This window comes from Sus scrofa, chromosome 5 (genome assembly GCF_000003025.6).
Source record: "Sus scrofa isolate TJ Tabasco breed Duroc chromosome 5, Sscrofa11.1, whole genome shotgun sequence".
Lineage (NCBI taxonomy): Eukaryota > Metazoa > Chordata > Mammalia > Artiodactyla > Suidae > Sus > Sus scrofa.
Genome location: NC_010447.5, coordinates 37,493,145 through 37,510,370, shown reverse-complemented (window position 1 = coordinate 37,510,370; position 17,226 = coordinate 37,493,145).

The following is a 17,226-nucleotide window of genomic DNA, read 5'->3' as shown; positions in this document are numbered from 1 at the left end:
GACGAATATCGCCAAGTTTTAACATACATAGTAGTATACTGTTCATACTGTTAGATGGTGATCCTAAATACTTAATATCCTAATTTTCATGTATCTCAGATTCAGAAGGATTCATATCATCATTGTAAAAACAAGAAAGATAAACATCTTTCTGTTAGTATGACTTTCTGATCCCTAATATTTGTTTGGGGCATAAGAAGTAAAATTATTCCAAAGGCAAAGACTAAACTTCCTTTGTAGTTCACATGCACATCTTCAGAATCCTATTAGTGAAAAAAACACAGTATTTATTTCCAGCAATAGAACTGAAATTATATCAACAACAACAAAAAACTCCTAAAAGCAACAAAAATGTTACTAAACCTTTCTCTGTTCCTCTTATCCTAAGGCCATACTTCTCTGTGTCCTCATGGCTTAATAGTCACTCAACAATTGGACAGAACCTGTGCTCAGACTCCTTATATCCCTAAGGCTTCCATTCTCTGCTGACAGATCTGGGGATGGGGATGGGGTGAAAAAAATTCAAGCCTGCCTTAGCTTTTACTTTCTGGTCCAGCTCAGTCTTCTCTCTGCATTCCTACTGTTTTCTAGTCAGCCAAGAATATATGGGGAGCTTAGCTTCCAGAGCTCTTTCATTTCCAGCCTCTCCCTTTTAAACGTTTGGCTTGACTGCCACTTCCCCATTCAAGCCCACAACCTCAGGCTACCAAAGTTTTGTTTTTCTACTCCTGCTCCTACTTAGTTTGCTGCTTAATTTACTATGCCAGAGGGTGTGGTTTTCACTCCGTTCAAAATCCGTTCAAAATCAATGAAGTTGCTAGTTTTCTTGGCAAGCTACATCTTGGTTAAACAATTGTGATTATAATACTTGGGTGAGGGGTGGAGTGTGGGAATGGGGGACCAGGAACAGGAATAGCCTCAGGCCAGAAGACCATAGAGTCTCACTGTTTATAACTGAAGTTCTATCAGTTTCTAATAAATAAATTCTTCTCAATTTGTTTTTGCCTTGGATCAACTCTCACTCTCTTGACATGGTTGTTTTCAACAATACTGCAAAATTTTATATTTGCTTTTTTTTTTTTTTAAGAAGATTTGTTGAATCTTCTATCATTGCTGGAAATCCTGCCTTATTTTTTGCATTGTTAAAGGATTTTTCATATATCTCATGTTATTGTCACAACTAGTCTATTAATTAATTATTTTTATATCATAATTTTGTAGAAGCAGAACCAATGAGCAAATAGATTGAGAAGTATACCTGGGAATAGGGTCTACATATGCCCAAAGATATATGATTGGCTTGTTCCGGAAAACCCATTCATACCAAAGTGATAGGAGATCATTCTTTACATTAATATGTTATGGAAAACAAAACAAAATCATGACACTTTACAAATAAACACACCATTCACACATGTTCTTTGTTTTCATAAATGAGAATAGAAGATTTCTTTCCATTCCCCATATATAAATTTTCTTCTCATACAATATCAAAATCTCAGTACTGAAATACAGTAATTGATTTTATTAAGTGTAGTGAAACTGTCTGAAATTAGGAGCATACTTAGATTCCAAAGTAAAACAGAAACAGCTTATTTATGCAACATGTAACAAAAACACAGCTCCATTAGGAATAACACTTTTTAAAACACAGCACAAAGGTGATAAATTATTTTAGCATCTAACAATCACTTTAATTATGTTTTCCAATTCTTTCACTGATGTTGAAAACATATTTTCATAAAATGTTTCCCACATGTGCATTCAGTCTTTCCATAAAGCACTTAGTTTTGTAATAAAAGCATAGCTTATTTTTAATGTGGAAATTCTGAGTAGTCCAAACAGTAGGCTTTGCAAATCCTGACAGGGAAGAAGTGCTATCAAGAGATATCTTGAAATAAACAATTCTAAATTCCAATCACCATTTCAGTTTTGTGGTAAAGACAGAGGAAATATCTCAGCTTAATTTGTATTTCAATACTTAGTTTTGCTGAATATATGATGCACTATTATAGCTTAAAAATAGCTTAGAATGTTGTATTAGTCAGGTTAGGCTGCCATAACAAATAAGATAGACTGAGTAGATTAAATGACAGAAATGCATTTCCACAGATCTAGAGGCTACAAACTCCAAGATAGAGGTGTTAGTAACATAGGTTTTAATCCGAGGCCTCTTCTCTGGGCCCACCAGTGGCAACCGTCTTGCTGTACGCTCACATGACCTCTTCTTTCTAAGTTCAGAGGGAGAATCAGAGCAAGGTATCTGGCATCTCTTCTTTTAAGGGCAATAATCCCATTGGACCAGGGCCCACTCTCATGACCCTCATGACCCCATCTACCCTAAATAACTACTTCTAAAAGGCCCATCTCCAGATGCTATTACATTGAGAGTTAAGGCTTTCAAAATATGGATTTCGACAAGATACAAATTGCATAAAAATTGTCAATACGAATTAATTCATACATTCAAAGAACATTTATTTGGGAAACCTGGTGCTAAAGAGTGAATAAAGCAGATGTTGCACTTGTCCTCATGAAGCTGAACTCTAATTTATTTATTTTTGCTCATGTCCATCTTTGGTAAAGAGTTCCAAAATAATCCCCAGAATATAGGGAATCTGTATTTACATTGGAAGAAAGAATTGCTATGGCTTCTTTTTTCTAATAAAAAACTTAATATTTAATATAAAACAACTTACATGTAGGTAATAACTATTAAATATGTCATGTGATATTCACCGAGGCCCTTCTTGGCTATTGTTAGTGTTATACCAATATATAACATATTTACCAATTTCCCAACTATGGGGTGATAAATTTATTTTTAAATATGCTTAATCTTAACTATGTTTTCAAAGAATAATGCAGGGGAAAAAATGAGAAGTTTTTGAATAGAAGAAAAGACGTAGCATGAATCAAAATTACATAACAATAATAAGTGAAAAATTATTGTGATAAACTATTTTGTCCGGATATAAATGTGTTCATTTTGTTAAAATACACACTCTAAATATGAGTTGAAGCTGAGCTTATACTTTGATAACAGTTTTTCTACTTTACAACTTTAAAAAATTATGTCATTATTCCTCAATTTATTAAAACTATGTATTTTGGAGGAAGCCATCATTCAATGCTGTTACTTACAATATAGCTGTCATTGTGATTTCATCCTGGAAAGCACTGTAGCTCTTTTTGCTCGAGGGTTTTTGTGCCATTTCAAATCTTTATATATAAATTTTCAGCTGGCATTCAAGGCCTCTCACACTACGATACAGACGAAACACTACCTTTTCTTCTCCTCACTCATCCTTCCTTGCCAAGTCTCATATTGCTCAGCTTGCCCAGAAAACTGGATTAGATACTATTTGTTGAACAAATCTAAATCATTTTCACATCTGTGCCATTTTTCATGCTGTCCTTTTCCAGGAATAAAACACATGCAAGCATGCACAGCGGGTATATATATATATATATATATATACATATATATACATATATATACATATATATATATACATATAACTTAGGGAATAATTCATGTTTTGCATTTCCAAATTTTCCCAACCACTTTCATGACTTTAATCTCATTGGATCCCCAATCATATTTCACAACTGTATTTGAAGACAAATCTTTATGTGTTTTCAATTCAGATGAAACAAAGCGCAACTGCATAAGGAACATTTTTTCCATATTACACAAAAATAATTGTTAAAGACCTTTTTCTTTATGTAGTTCAAAGTTTCTTAAATTAGAAAAGATGGAATACAAGTTTTTAAAAATATAGAACATATATTGTTATTTTTCTTGGTTGTAAAATGATAATCATGTAGTAAATTTTTGTCCCTTTAAGTTGGTGAGCTTGGAGGTAAATTTAACATTCAATCATAGTAACTATATGCGAACATTAGCTCCTAAGAGATTAGTTGCTCATTTATAGGGTGCGGTGCATAGGAGAACCATAGACACAAGACATTTTGGACTCAAGGTGATACTCAGTAAATTCAAATCCTAGGCATAAAAGTGTTTACAGATTGTGATCTATGGGCTCAGATTAAAGCCCTGTTTGTGGAGAAGAGGAGAGGTACAGAACAAGGTTTTAGCAGAAGAGTGATGCTTTCAGTCTAATAATGATGAGGAACTATAGAAACACGTCTTACTGAAATGAGGCGAGAATCCATGTTGTAGTCGGCTGACTGGCTGTGTAGCTAAGAGCCCCACTGAAGCCTCATATAAGAGAAAACACGTACTTGGAGCTTGTTGGGAGCCTGACACTGCTCAGGTCCTGGGATACCGATGAGAATAAAACAAATGCCGTCCTCTCATAACACTTACATTCCAGTACAGGGTCAAAGAAAATCAACAAATGCATGTATCATTTCAGAGAGTAATAATGGTCAAGAAGATAAATAAAAGAGAGTAAAGGAATAGCAGCACTAAATTAAATAAGGTAACTGGTGAAGGCTTTTCAAATCAGGGAAATATGACAAGAGACCTGTTTAATATAATGGAGGGTATTATATTATGCATTCTGAGTAATGCATCTTTCAAGCAGAGAAAACAAAAAAATGCCACCTATCTAGGTAAGATTAGTCTTGGTTGGAAGACAAGCAAGATAGAAAGGGTGGTTAGGAAAAAAAATGAATAAAGAGAGTGTATTTTTAGATGAGGAATTATTAATAAAATTTTAAAATATTTTAAAATGAATATATGCAAAGTCCACTATAGCTTTATATGCATTTAGAAAAAACATATACTTTTCTACAACAAGGTAGTTTTTAAATGTGTTGCAGATTTAAACAAGGAATGATTGTCTCCTATCTATCTATATCCAAATGCAGTCACCTCATCATCAATGACAACAATTTAGCTCACATTTCTTGACAATTTGTGGAATGTAAGGATTCATATAGTACTCAGCAATTTATTTGCACACGGACAAGAATAAAACAAAGTCCTGAAGAAATGTATAGCTATGTTTCTCTTCTAACACAGAGTCTAGGTGTTTGTTTTGGTATAGGAAACATTAGCTTATAACTTCCTTTCTAAAAACATTTCCTCTCTGCCAGATTTATTTTGACTTTTTAATTTTTTATAGGTTAATGCAGCAAACTTTTTATTGTTAAATAACAATGCTAGAATAAAAATATGTTCTTATAAAATAAGTCAAAATGTTTCATTTTATTCTGACTATAGGAGATAGGCAATTTATCAAAACCAGTATAGTGGGGCAAGCATAAGGCTTTTACTTTTGATAAATGGAATCTATTTTTCAAGAAAATTTAAGAAAGAGATCATTTATCCTTATTTTTTAACCGTAAGATTGAAGGAACTTGGCATATCCTCCCACTTGGGAGAAACTCATTAGCAGGATTTAGAGCATTTGGATATAATCTAGGACAGTTGAGATTTCCTATGTATAAATGTGACTGATTTGACAGAAATTATTAGTATTTAAATTTAAAATAAGCCAGGAGAGTGACTATAATACTTTGTTCTGTGGTTATCACCAATAATGAAAAATGTACGCCTTTTAAAACTAACTTGTAAATAAATACAGATGAATGTATGTTAAAATATAGCTAAATGAAACAATGAATCATTCGTTTGTTCCTTTTGCTAGTTATTGTTCCTATAGCTATTACCAATAATGACATATTCTACACCCTTATAAAACTTTTATTTAACTTTTTTTCCACAATGATAAATAAGAATTTAATTGATAAGCTCAAAAGCATATCAAAAAGAAAAAGTAAATGATTTCCATTCTTGATAAAGTCAGACTAGGAAAATCTAGACTCTGTTCTGTTGTGAATAACTAGGAATAATTGCTTAAAATATAACAGTGAATTTGCTTAAGAATATTGAATATCTAACAAGGCTGTAGAAATGTATGTTTTAAGATCTGAGAAGAGAAATGATCCAGGTCAGTGAGTACAGTTGAGAGCTCTTTTGCAATAAGAATATATATCAGTTTTGGATGAGTTGACCTTGAGGATTAGAACCTTGAAGAACTAAGGAAATCAATTTTAGAGTACAAGGTCTTTCAAATAGAAGAGACACCTGAGAATCTTACACATATTGGGAGGCGTGCTGTAGGATTCAGAAGAGTATTATAATATCTATAATGTATCATGTACAGTTCCCAGAATTCAGCAAGACAGAAGCAGGTAAATGGGCAAATATGTCAGTGTCAATGATATCCATGAGGAACCACAGCTCACTGAAATGCCTCTTACTAGGAATTCTACAAAGTGTGGCTCATAGCATCTCCTCTGTGATAGACGGGGAACCTGAAAAGAATACACTGGTAATGGAGAGTAGACAGTGAACTGAAACACAGTAAGGGCTGCAAAACTGAGATTTGGACAATATGATTAAGAAACTTCACTTAACATATAGACTGCTGCACCCAACAGCAGAATTTATATTTTATTTTATTTTTTATTTATTTATTTTATTTTTGTTTTTTTGCCATTTCTCGGGCTGCTGCCACGGCATATGGAAGTTCCCAGGCCAGGGGTCGAATCAGAGCTGTAGCCAATGGCCTATGCCAGAGCCACAGCAATGTGGGATCCAAGCCACGTCTGCAATCTACACCACAGCTCACGGAAACACTGGATCCTTAACCCACTGAGCAAGGCCAGGGATTGAACCCGCAACCTCATGGTTCCCAGTCGGATTCATTAACCACTGAGCCATGACGGGAACTCCTTTATTTTAAAGGTCAATTTGTCAGAACTGTGTACATGAGTCAAAAAGGAAGTCTCAAGCAATTTTAAAGATTTAAAATCATATGAGTTAAGTGCTCTATCTAGAGAGAAATTGAGCTAAAAATAATAAGATAATAAGCAAATAACAGTATATATTAATGAAAAATAATCAGAAAATGAGTATTAGCAAAATTGCTGGACACAAAGTCATTATAGAAAATTTAGTTATATTTCTAAATATTCTATATGCAAAAGTCAGAAGATAAATTTAAAATGATACTATTCACTATAGCAATTTTCATATATACAAACATATATGGGAGTAAAGCTAAGAAATATCAGAATTCTAAGAAAACTTTTAAACATTTTAAAGAGCTATTGATAACATATAATAAATAAGGCATATTCCACATGTAAGATATTTCAAAGATACCAGTTTTGCCTATATTGCTCTTTGCATTTGGATTTTGTAATTGGATTGCTATTACAATTAAAGTTTCAACAGGCTTGTATGAGTATGTATGTGAAGGTGTGTATATTTCTGTGTATGTGCGTGTAAATTAAAATTTTGATTCTTAGATTTACACAAAATACAAATGGTTTAAAATAGTCGATCATTTATTAAAATGATCAATATTTTTGATCTGAGATAGAGGACAATGCTTTTAATAAAAGGTGCTCAAAAATGTATCTGTATAAAAAATATGAAACTTAAATACTGCCTTATACCACATAGAAATATAAATACTAAATGTACTGTAAATCTAATTATAAAAGCCAAAATAAATTAACCCAAGATACATACACACATACACACACACACACACACACACGCACATACATATATGAAGCTTATAAAATGTATAGGAAAATATAATTTTTTGGTATTGAGCAATTAATTAGGACACAAAAATCATTGAAAATGAAGGAAAATATTGATAAGTTGCACAACATGAAAATTAATAAACATTAAATTAGAGAAATAAACAAACCTAAGAGTGAGAAAAAACTTGCAACACAAGTAACCAGCAAAAGGAACATAGTCATTAATGAGTCATTTAATTCATTAATATCAATAAGAAAATGATGAAAAACCTACCAGGAATAAAATTGTCATAACATAGTTAGGCACTTTACAAAAGAGAATGCCCAAGTGGCTCAGAGACACAGAAAAAGGGGGTTAAAACTCATTTGTAGTCAGAGAAGTGACAACTGATATCACAAAGAAACCTCACTACAGATCTATAGGACTGATAAAAAGAAAAACAAAAAGGTACCATCAAGTATTAGGAAAGGCAAGGAGGAAGAGGCCCACTTAAAAGTGTTGAAGACTATTAATTCACACAACCACTAATATATCCACATAGTATAACTCAATAATTCCATTCCTAGGTCTTCTTCTAATAAAACTATATACGTAAAAATGTTTAAGAATTTTCTAGGCGTTCCCATTGTGGCTCAGTGGGCTAAGAACATGACTAGTATTTACAAGGATGTGGGTTCAATCCCTACCCTCGCTCAGGGGGTTAAGGATCTGGCATTGCCACTACCTGCGACAGAGGTCACAGATGTGGCTCAGATGTGGCATTGCTGTGGCTGTGGCACAGGCAGAAACTGCAGTTCCAATTTGAGGCACCTAGCCTGGGAACTTCCATATGCCTCAGGGGTGGTCCTAAATAGGAAAAAAAAAAAAAAAAAAAAAAAAAAAAAGATTATTCTAAGCAGCATTATTCTGAATGAATTTACTAGAAATAACCAAAATATCCATCAATTGTATAGATAAATACTGTTTAGCATATTCCTGAAATGAAATCTATGCAGCAATGAAAATAAATGAAATACAGCTTGATGCCACAACATGGAAGGATTGTATAAACACAATCCTGAGTAAAAGAACCCACAAAACTAGCATAATTCATGATTCTCAATCAAAGACAAAAAGTAGGGTTCATTTTAGAACTATTAGTTAGATATTAACTAATTAATAATTAGTTAAGAAATGGTCCTCTTGGGTAGGTGAGAGAGGGTAACAGTTGGCCAGGGTCAACAGGTGACTTGTGTGATGATAACATTTTTTTTCTAGACCTGAGTGTCAGCTTTTATTCAGATTTTCATCTAACAATGAGTGCTAAATTTATTTTCAAGTACATTTTGCTGTTTGTGTACTCTGCTTTAATTTATAGAGTTCAGAAGTTTATAGACATAGCAGTGTTTATTAAGCTACCATTCAACCTTAGGTATGTGTCCAAGAAATAGGGAAACTGTGGCTAATGTAGAGGGGTGTTTCTCTCCTTTTTGTACTGGAGTACAAAGGTTATTAAAAGTGATTGTAGAGATGGACATGTAATTCAATAGATGAGATGTGATTAAGTATTGACTAGGATCTAAAAAATAAGAGAGAAAGGAAAGTTTCTTTGGAAAATCAACAGATATAGGCATTTAGATATTGCTATAAAAACATGCAAGTTGAACATCAAAACAGCAATAAACGATGACCTTCTTAGTGCATGAGACAAGAGCTATGGAATTTCTAAGTTAGCATACACAAATAGCAAGAGAAGATAACAGGAAAAGCAAAAAAGGAAGGGAACAAGCAGGAAAGTGATTATACATTTGTCAGTATTCCACATAATACCTTTGACATATAGCAGATTAATTTGCTTTTTATTCACTGCTTTCTAGTAAAACTACTACAGTGAGTAGACTTTCAAAATGTTATTTTTGGAGTTCCCGTCGTGGCGCAGTGGTTAACGAATCCGACTAGGAACCATGAGGTTGCTGGTTCGATCCCTGCCCTTGCTCAGTGGGTTAACGATCCGGCGTTGCCGTGAGCTGTGGTGTAGGTTGCAGACGCGGCTCGGATCCCGCGTTGCTGCGGCTCTGGCGTAGGCCGGTGGCTACAGCTCCGATTCAACCCCTAGCCTGGGAACCTCCATATGCCACGGGAGCAGCCCAAGAAATAGCAACAACAACAACAACAAAAAAAAAGACAAAATGTTATTTTTAAAAAACTAGAAAAATGATTCACTTACATATTAAAAAGAGCAAGTACTGAGTTTTTTATTTTTAAAAGGAAGAAAAATCTACTAGAAAGATATGGGATTTGCAGGTAGATAAATTCAAACTTTAATGTATTATATAATGTGACCTTGAGCCTCAATTTCCTCAGTTGTAAAATTGTCATGTTACTTCATACAGATGCTGTCAGAAATCAGTATAAACATCTAAAAATTAGTTCAGTGCCCAGCACTTTTTTAATATATAATACATAGTATTTCATATGGTCACAATTATTTTTAGTAAAATAATCAGAGGTTACTCTTATTGTCTTAGTCATCAATTTTCTCAAGGCAATACTTGCCTTAATATAACTTCTCTAAATGCAACCACAACCCTTAAAACATCTCCACCTTGTCTTCTGGATGTCTATGCCAAGAAAGATAAAGTTAACATTCTTCCTTCACCAGCATTCTTTAGTTCTCTGCCTAATTACTTCTTCCATTCTGTTTAATTGACATAAAAGACAATCTCGCCCTTTATTGAAAATTACTCTCAAAAAAACAAAAATAAATAAATAAATACAATTAGCCAAATCAAAAAAAAAAAAAAAAAAAAAACCACTCTCACCCTTACTATAGGAATGTGTACTTTCAGTAAGTACACATTTTAGTAAGGATACCATCTTTCACACGAAATAATCTCCCAACATTCAAGCAGAGTAGACCCACAAAAAATGACTCTGTGGCTGACCCCTGCTAGGCTCTGCAGTTTCATTTTAAGCTATCCTTTTGACTATGCTTTGATATACTAAACACCCAGAAAACTAAGTGAAATGCCTTAAGTTTGCTAACTAAGCTTTGGACTCCCGGAGACAACTTTACCAAGGAGAAAGACTAGAGGAAAGACTGAAAAAAAGCAGAGGGACAAAGAAGAGCAAGGTGGGTAGCAACATAAACAGAGGAACAATGTGAAATAAATTTGGAAAAATAGGGTGGCAACTTTTGTAGGCCCGGTATACATCATTAACAGAAGTTTGAACTGTAATCTGATTACAAAGAGAAGACAAAAATTAACTGGAGTTGATTAGTGTAGATCATGGATAAGAATGCAACAAGAACAGAAATGAGACGAAACACTAGGAAATATCAGATCTGAAAAGATATGACCTTGTCTTGGGCTAGAAATGGAGTAAAGCAGATGAAAGGCTGGATGGAGATAGTATCAATATGACTGGCTGAAGAATAGGAAGTAAAAAAATGGTGGCAGTGGGGGTGATAACTAAGAACAAGGGAGATATATGAATTTCTTACCTAAGAACATAATAGCATGTGATGTCATTGTATTCAGATGGGGGAAAATACTAGGGGAAAACAGACCTTTGCATTATTTTGACCCTCATTTTATCTATTTACACTAATTTATGCCCATCATTACACGATTGAAGGCAAGAAAGCTTTTCGTTTTTCTTTTTGTTTTTTGGGTTTTCTTTTTTCTTTTTTTTTTTTTTTTTGTCTTTTGTCTTTTTAGGGCCACACCCATGTCATATGGAGGTATGGATGTTCCCAGGCTAGGGGTCGAATCAGAGCTATAGCTGCAGGCCTACACCACAGCCACAGCAACGCCAGACCCCAGCCGCATCTGCGACCTATACCACAGCTTACGGCAACATTGGATCCTTAACCCACTGAGCAAGGCCAGGGATCGAACCCACAACCTCATGGTTCCTAGTCGGATTCATTTCCGCTGTGCCACAATAGGAACTTCAAAAGAAGTTTGATATTTACCTCTTGACTATTTATTGGTGATTTTTTAAAAAATAGAATATTTCTTGAAGTCAAGGCTGAGATTTTTGGTTTGAACCGAGTGCAAATATAGAACTAGATGCTTTAAGGAATTTCTGAATAAGTGAAGTAAATCACAAGAATGTTCGACATTTCCCCCTACATTCCTCATAACTGGTCAACTAAAATAGATTGAAAGTGAAAACATTTATTTTCCCTCATGTTTAGGTTACATCCACTTCATAGTTGCCCCTAATGATAGAGCATTTCAAAATGGATCCTATCTCCTAAAATAATGCTTAAACTAAAAAGGTTTGATTTTATGAGTACTATGTAATTCTATACACATGATTAAATAAGCATGTGTATTACAAAAAGAACTGGAACAATTGCGTTATTGCCGTTTTAATTCATCTACTGACACTTGTGTGTGTAAACAACCAAGATTCCCTCATTTTTTTGAGGAGAGTGGATCAACAAAATTCCTTACAAAAGTGATAATGATTAAGATTATAGTGTCATTTTTCAAGTTATAATTTCAAAGGAAATAGAGTAAATTCTAGACATACTTATCATGTTTGCTGTAGAGAACATAAAGAAAACACTATTACTATAAAGTGGATTTTGCCTTGAAATGCATCTAATGAAATATAGAACTGATGACAGTTTAAATAAGGAGCTCTGATAGCTATTTAGGAGCATTCAGTATGACAAGGAAACCCATAAATCTTGAAAGCACCTGATCTATCTGGGTTTCAGTTCTCTAGTCTTTAACTTGGAGAGATCAATCAATATCTTTTCATTAAAATCATATGTTGTTTCCTCAAAATTAGACAATAATAAAGATGTTTTTAAAAGTTCATTCATCTTAAATTCATTAAAAATACATTTCTACATTTACAAATTTGTTCCTTTTATTTACTATCTCAGATCTAGAGAATAAAAGGGATAGATATTATTTTATCTAAAAAAGTGGTTCATTATGATGTTGAATTATTCAGTTTATACTAAGCAAGTGTTTCAAGGTCAAAACTTTTTTTTTCCCTTTCATTTTTATTTTCTACTGTACAGCATGGTGACCCAGTTATACATACATGTATACACTCTGTTTTCTCATATTATCATGTTCCATTATAACTGACTAGACATAGTTCCCAGGGCTAAACAACAGGATCTCATTGCTAATCCATTCTGAAGGCAATAGTCTGTATCTATTAACCCCAAGTTCCCATTTTCCAGAATATATTCCATTATTAAGTATACTGTCTCTCTGTTTTCATAAATTAAGTAAAGGAAGAGGATATATACCATTATCAATTGAAAAATATACTCAATAAGTTTTAAAATGTATAATAAATATAATAGGTGTAATATATCTAACAATATTGATATTAAATATATATACATGTAAGATATAATAAATATGTATGTTTCTACCCTTAACGTAAGCTAATAAAAATATACATAATATTAAAGCATAAGAGATCTCAATAAGATAGATTTTAGAGAGTTTTAGGGCAATTTTTGTAGATAGGACATGTCAAATAAACTAAAAACTTATTCTTAAGACTATCTGGCTCCACTAAATCTTCATAGTAGCATCTCTAGAAGATGTATGCATAAAATCATACATCAGTCTATAAAGGAAGGCCACCCTTAGGGTCCGTATTGTACACAGCTGGGTTCTCATTTCATTTTATCACTTCCATAGTCATTCACTTATCACCTGAGTCCCAGTGTTTTCCCTTCTAACTTGTTTATCAGATGGTTCCTGGCTTATGCCAGCTGCCCAGCTAAAAGTCAAATCCTGTTCACAAATATTCCTTCTACCTAACTCAGGTGTGTTCTTCTCAAACCACATGTGTAAGAATCACATAGAAGACTTACATCCATCTCCAGAAATTCCTATTAACAGGTTTGGAGTGGGACCAGAAAATGTTCATTTCTAACAAGCTCCCAAGTGATGCTTTATCTTGCAGCTCTGTGAGCCACACTTTCAATAGTATTGGCTTAGGTGATATAGATGGTCACCCACAATCTATTAGAAGTTCAAAATTTAGCCAATCCTGCTTTCCTGTATTTCCAAAATATTATCTACTAATTATAAATAGTACAAGCAATCATTTGCAGTCCTTTTTTTTTTTGGTCGTGCCTATGGCATGCATAAGTTCTGCCAGGTATCAAACTTGTGGCACACAGCAGTGACTGGAGCGACAGTGGGACAAGGCCAGATCCCCAACCCTGCTGAGCCACCAAAGAACTCCTTGTCTATTTTTTTTTTAAATCATGAAAAATAGATTGAATAACTGCTGATTCCATTAGGGAGACAGCGATCCATTTGGTCAAAGCAAGCAACTTAAAAATGTCTAATTTTCTGACTGTACTTTCGTTAAATAAGAGTCATGGATTTTTAAGAGTTTCCAAAAGTTGTTTATTCTCTTGTTCTTAAACTTTTACAAATTGAACATAACAATTTTTTTTTCTTTGTATATAATTTGTGTGTTTGTTTTTGTTTTAGGCAAACCAGCAAAAGCAAGAGCTTTCTTTGGAAGAGAAACAATTCCTCTTTGATGTTAATTAGCACAATTGAGGTGTTAATGTCCCATATTTTTTTTTCTTTCATCTTCCTCCTGACCCTGGCCATTCTAGCTAAAAGCATTTCTCTTTAAAATTAGAGGTTTAAAATCCAGGCTTTCTTCTAGTACCAAGGAAAAATTTGCACAGTGATGTCCATGAATCTCTCTTTAACTTTGGAAATGGACGTTACCAGTTTAAAACACAAGTTAGCTTTGCTAGACAATCATGTTCACTACATTTAATACAATACAGGGAAGATGCATGGGAGCTAGTATATTATCTTGGATTACATTCAAACTTCTCAAACAAACCATCTCTGGACAACATATTCTTAGAAATTAGGCCTTCTTGTGCTGTGACAGTCATGAAGGAGATTCATGCTTTGGTATTCTAGGGAGAATGGAATATTGGTGACATCTGTCATAATGAGGTCATTGTTTTATCAGTCACTCTACCTTTACCCAATATGCTGCTTCTATTTATTCCAGAATCAAAGTGTAGGAATTAGGCATAATTTAAAAAAAAAAAAGGAAAATAACATTATTCATGGATTTCTCTTGGCTCTGGATGTTCACTGCAACTGCAGAACAAAAGTTGTTTTTCATCAAAAGACCACCATTCCACAGGCCACTCTGCACTGAACTGATTCAGAAGGACTGATGATTAATACACTATGTATTTGTTCCCCCGCCTTCTTCCACTTCCATTAGGGGTTGGTCTAGTCAGCAGGCACCAGTCTTCAAAATTCTTAGGATAAAAGGTGGGCCAGAGTACCAATTTTCACATGTGTCTCCATGTTTCTGGGGCTCCTGAAAGTAGTGGAAGCATGTGGCAGGCTGATAATTTCTATACCATAGCATATATTTCACTGGGGATTCATCTGAAATGTCTTTGTGTCTCTCTCACTGACTTCTATTAATTTGGCTGTGAAGGAAGAAGCATCCTTAAGTTTGAAAACATTACAGCATCCTGGATCCCTGCAAAATCTCTACAATTAACCAACATTCTTCTAAAAGAATCTATAACTTTTGTAAGCTATTGGGAGTGAGGCATGTGGGGCTACTTTTATTGTCTTTCGTTATGCCCTGAAAAGTTGTGTCTCACTCTGCAACTGCTCTTAAAAATGTGTAGGTAATTCTACCTATTTTCCTCAGGTTTGTTGCCTCAGCCAACATTTCAGGGATGACATGAAAATTCCCGTTCAATATCTTGTCCCCATCATAAAGCTTTACAATAGAAAAATGCTGATACAATGATACAATAAGAGGAAAAAGTAAAGGTAAAAGAGTGTAAGTGTGCTACCATCTTTTTAAAATAAATTGAAGATAAGAAAATAAATATTACCTAAATGTATAGCCTTATAAATAGAGTTTTAAATACATGATAAATTAATAGTTAAAGAAATGGAAATTTGGAATCTGTTAACATTGGTTACCTTTGGAAAATAGCCAGGGAACTGGGATTAAGAAGACTGTTATTTTTATATCCTTTTCTACTGCTTCAAAGACAGTCATAGAGCTGTCCAAACTCTCTACCCAACTCTGTGTGTGTCTGTGCTCCCGTGCATATGCGTATGCATGTGTATATGTCAGAAAAGTGGACAAATCAACTGATATTCTCATATGTTGGGTGACCTTTCCTGCTCGAATCAGATATTGGATCAACTTTCCTCAGATACAAAGAGTAGACATGAATATACATAAAGGATGTCATTTTCCTCTTAAAGATACCAATATATACTTAGTAGGGGAGATATAGTCATTCTTCATTTTATTAAACACTCTTTTAAAAGTGAATTGCTGTGGAGTTCCCACTGTGGCTCAGTGGGTTACAAACCTGATTAGTATCCCTGAGGATGCAGGTTCCATCCATGGCCCTGCTCAATGGGTTAAAGATTTCAGCATTGCCACGACCTGTGGTGTAGTTCTCAGACACAGCTAGGATCTGGTGTTGCTGTGGCTGTGGCACAGGAAGGCAGCTGCTGCTCTGATTCTACCCCTCACCTGGGAACTTCCATATGCCGTGGGTACAGCTCTAAAATGAAAAAAATAAAGAAATAAATAAATAAAGCACTTGTTGTTTGCCAGAAAGTAAAGATAGAAAGATTAATAAAACATTCTCTATCCTTGAGGAAAATACAGTATACAAAAGTGTGGAATATTTATACCAAAGTTTTCATGGTAAAGGTTAGACCATTTTTATTTTTTTTTACATATAGTGATTGTTTCACTGAAATCATTTAACAATTTAGGTCTTTTCCAAGTTTCTTCAGAAAAAATAAATTAAATTTCTGATTCAAAACCATTGATTTTGATTTACTAGATTTTTTAAAAATCGCATGAAAATTTGCGTTAATATCAACATTTAATAAATTCTAACTATACATACCTACACATTAATATTGACAGCATATTTTTGAAAATAGAGTTATGGGTTAATTTTTGAGGTGATCAAAACGCTGATGTCCATCCATAACTACTGAGAACTGCTTTTAAGTCTTCAAGATTATAATCAGCTCTGATCCTGATCTGTGCATGATTCATCTGGCAAAAACAGCTACTGTAATTAAGATGCCTATGCTGCTCTTCTCCTATGGGCAGAGGTATCTGATTAGACTACTACTGCTCTCTGCCCATTCCTGTCTTCCAAGGGAAAGGAACACCTATTGTACCCACCTACTCCCTTTAGACAACCTGTCTGCATTTGGCCACTAACTTAACCTCTTAGTTAACACTGTATTCAAGCTGTGTTCTGACTTGATATTTCTGACAAGCAAAAGGAGAACTTTATAACACTTTTTCTTGCCAATGCCAATTCTAAGTAACGTAAAAACATCTGTGAACAACAATCCTGCTTCCATTATTGCATTTCTTCTCATTGGACTAGAAAAACAATAGTTCCCATTTATACACTTCATTTCCATGTTAAATTCTTTCTGCCAACAATACAAAGATGTTCATACAGCCAAACATTGTTTAAATACATATATATATTTTTGAATAGAACACTAACTATTTTTAACTTTTAAATAAACCACAAAAATCAGAATATACACAGACAGGAACTTGCTATGTTATTATAACTGTTAGATAACTTTGTTCACTTAATGAATATTTATAAAGTGGATACAATGTACAAGGAATTCTAGGAATTTGGG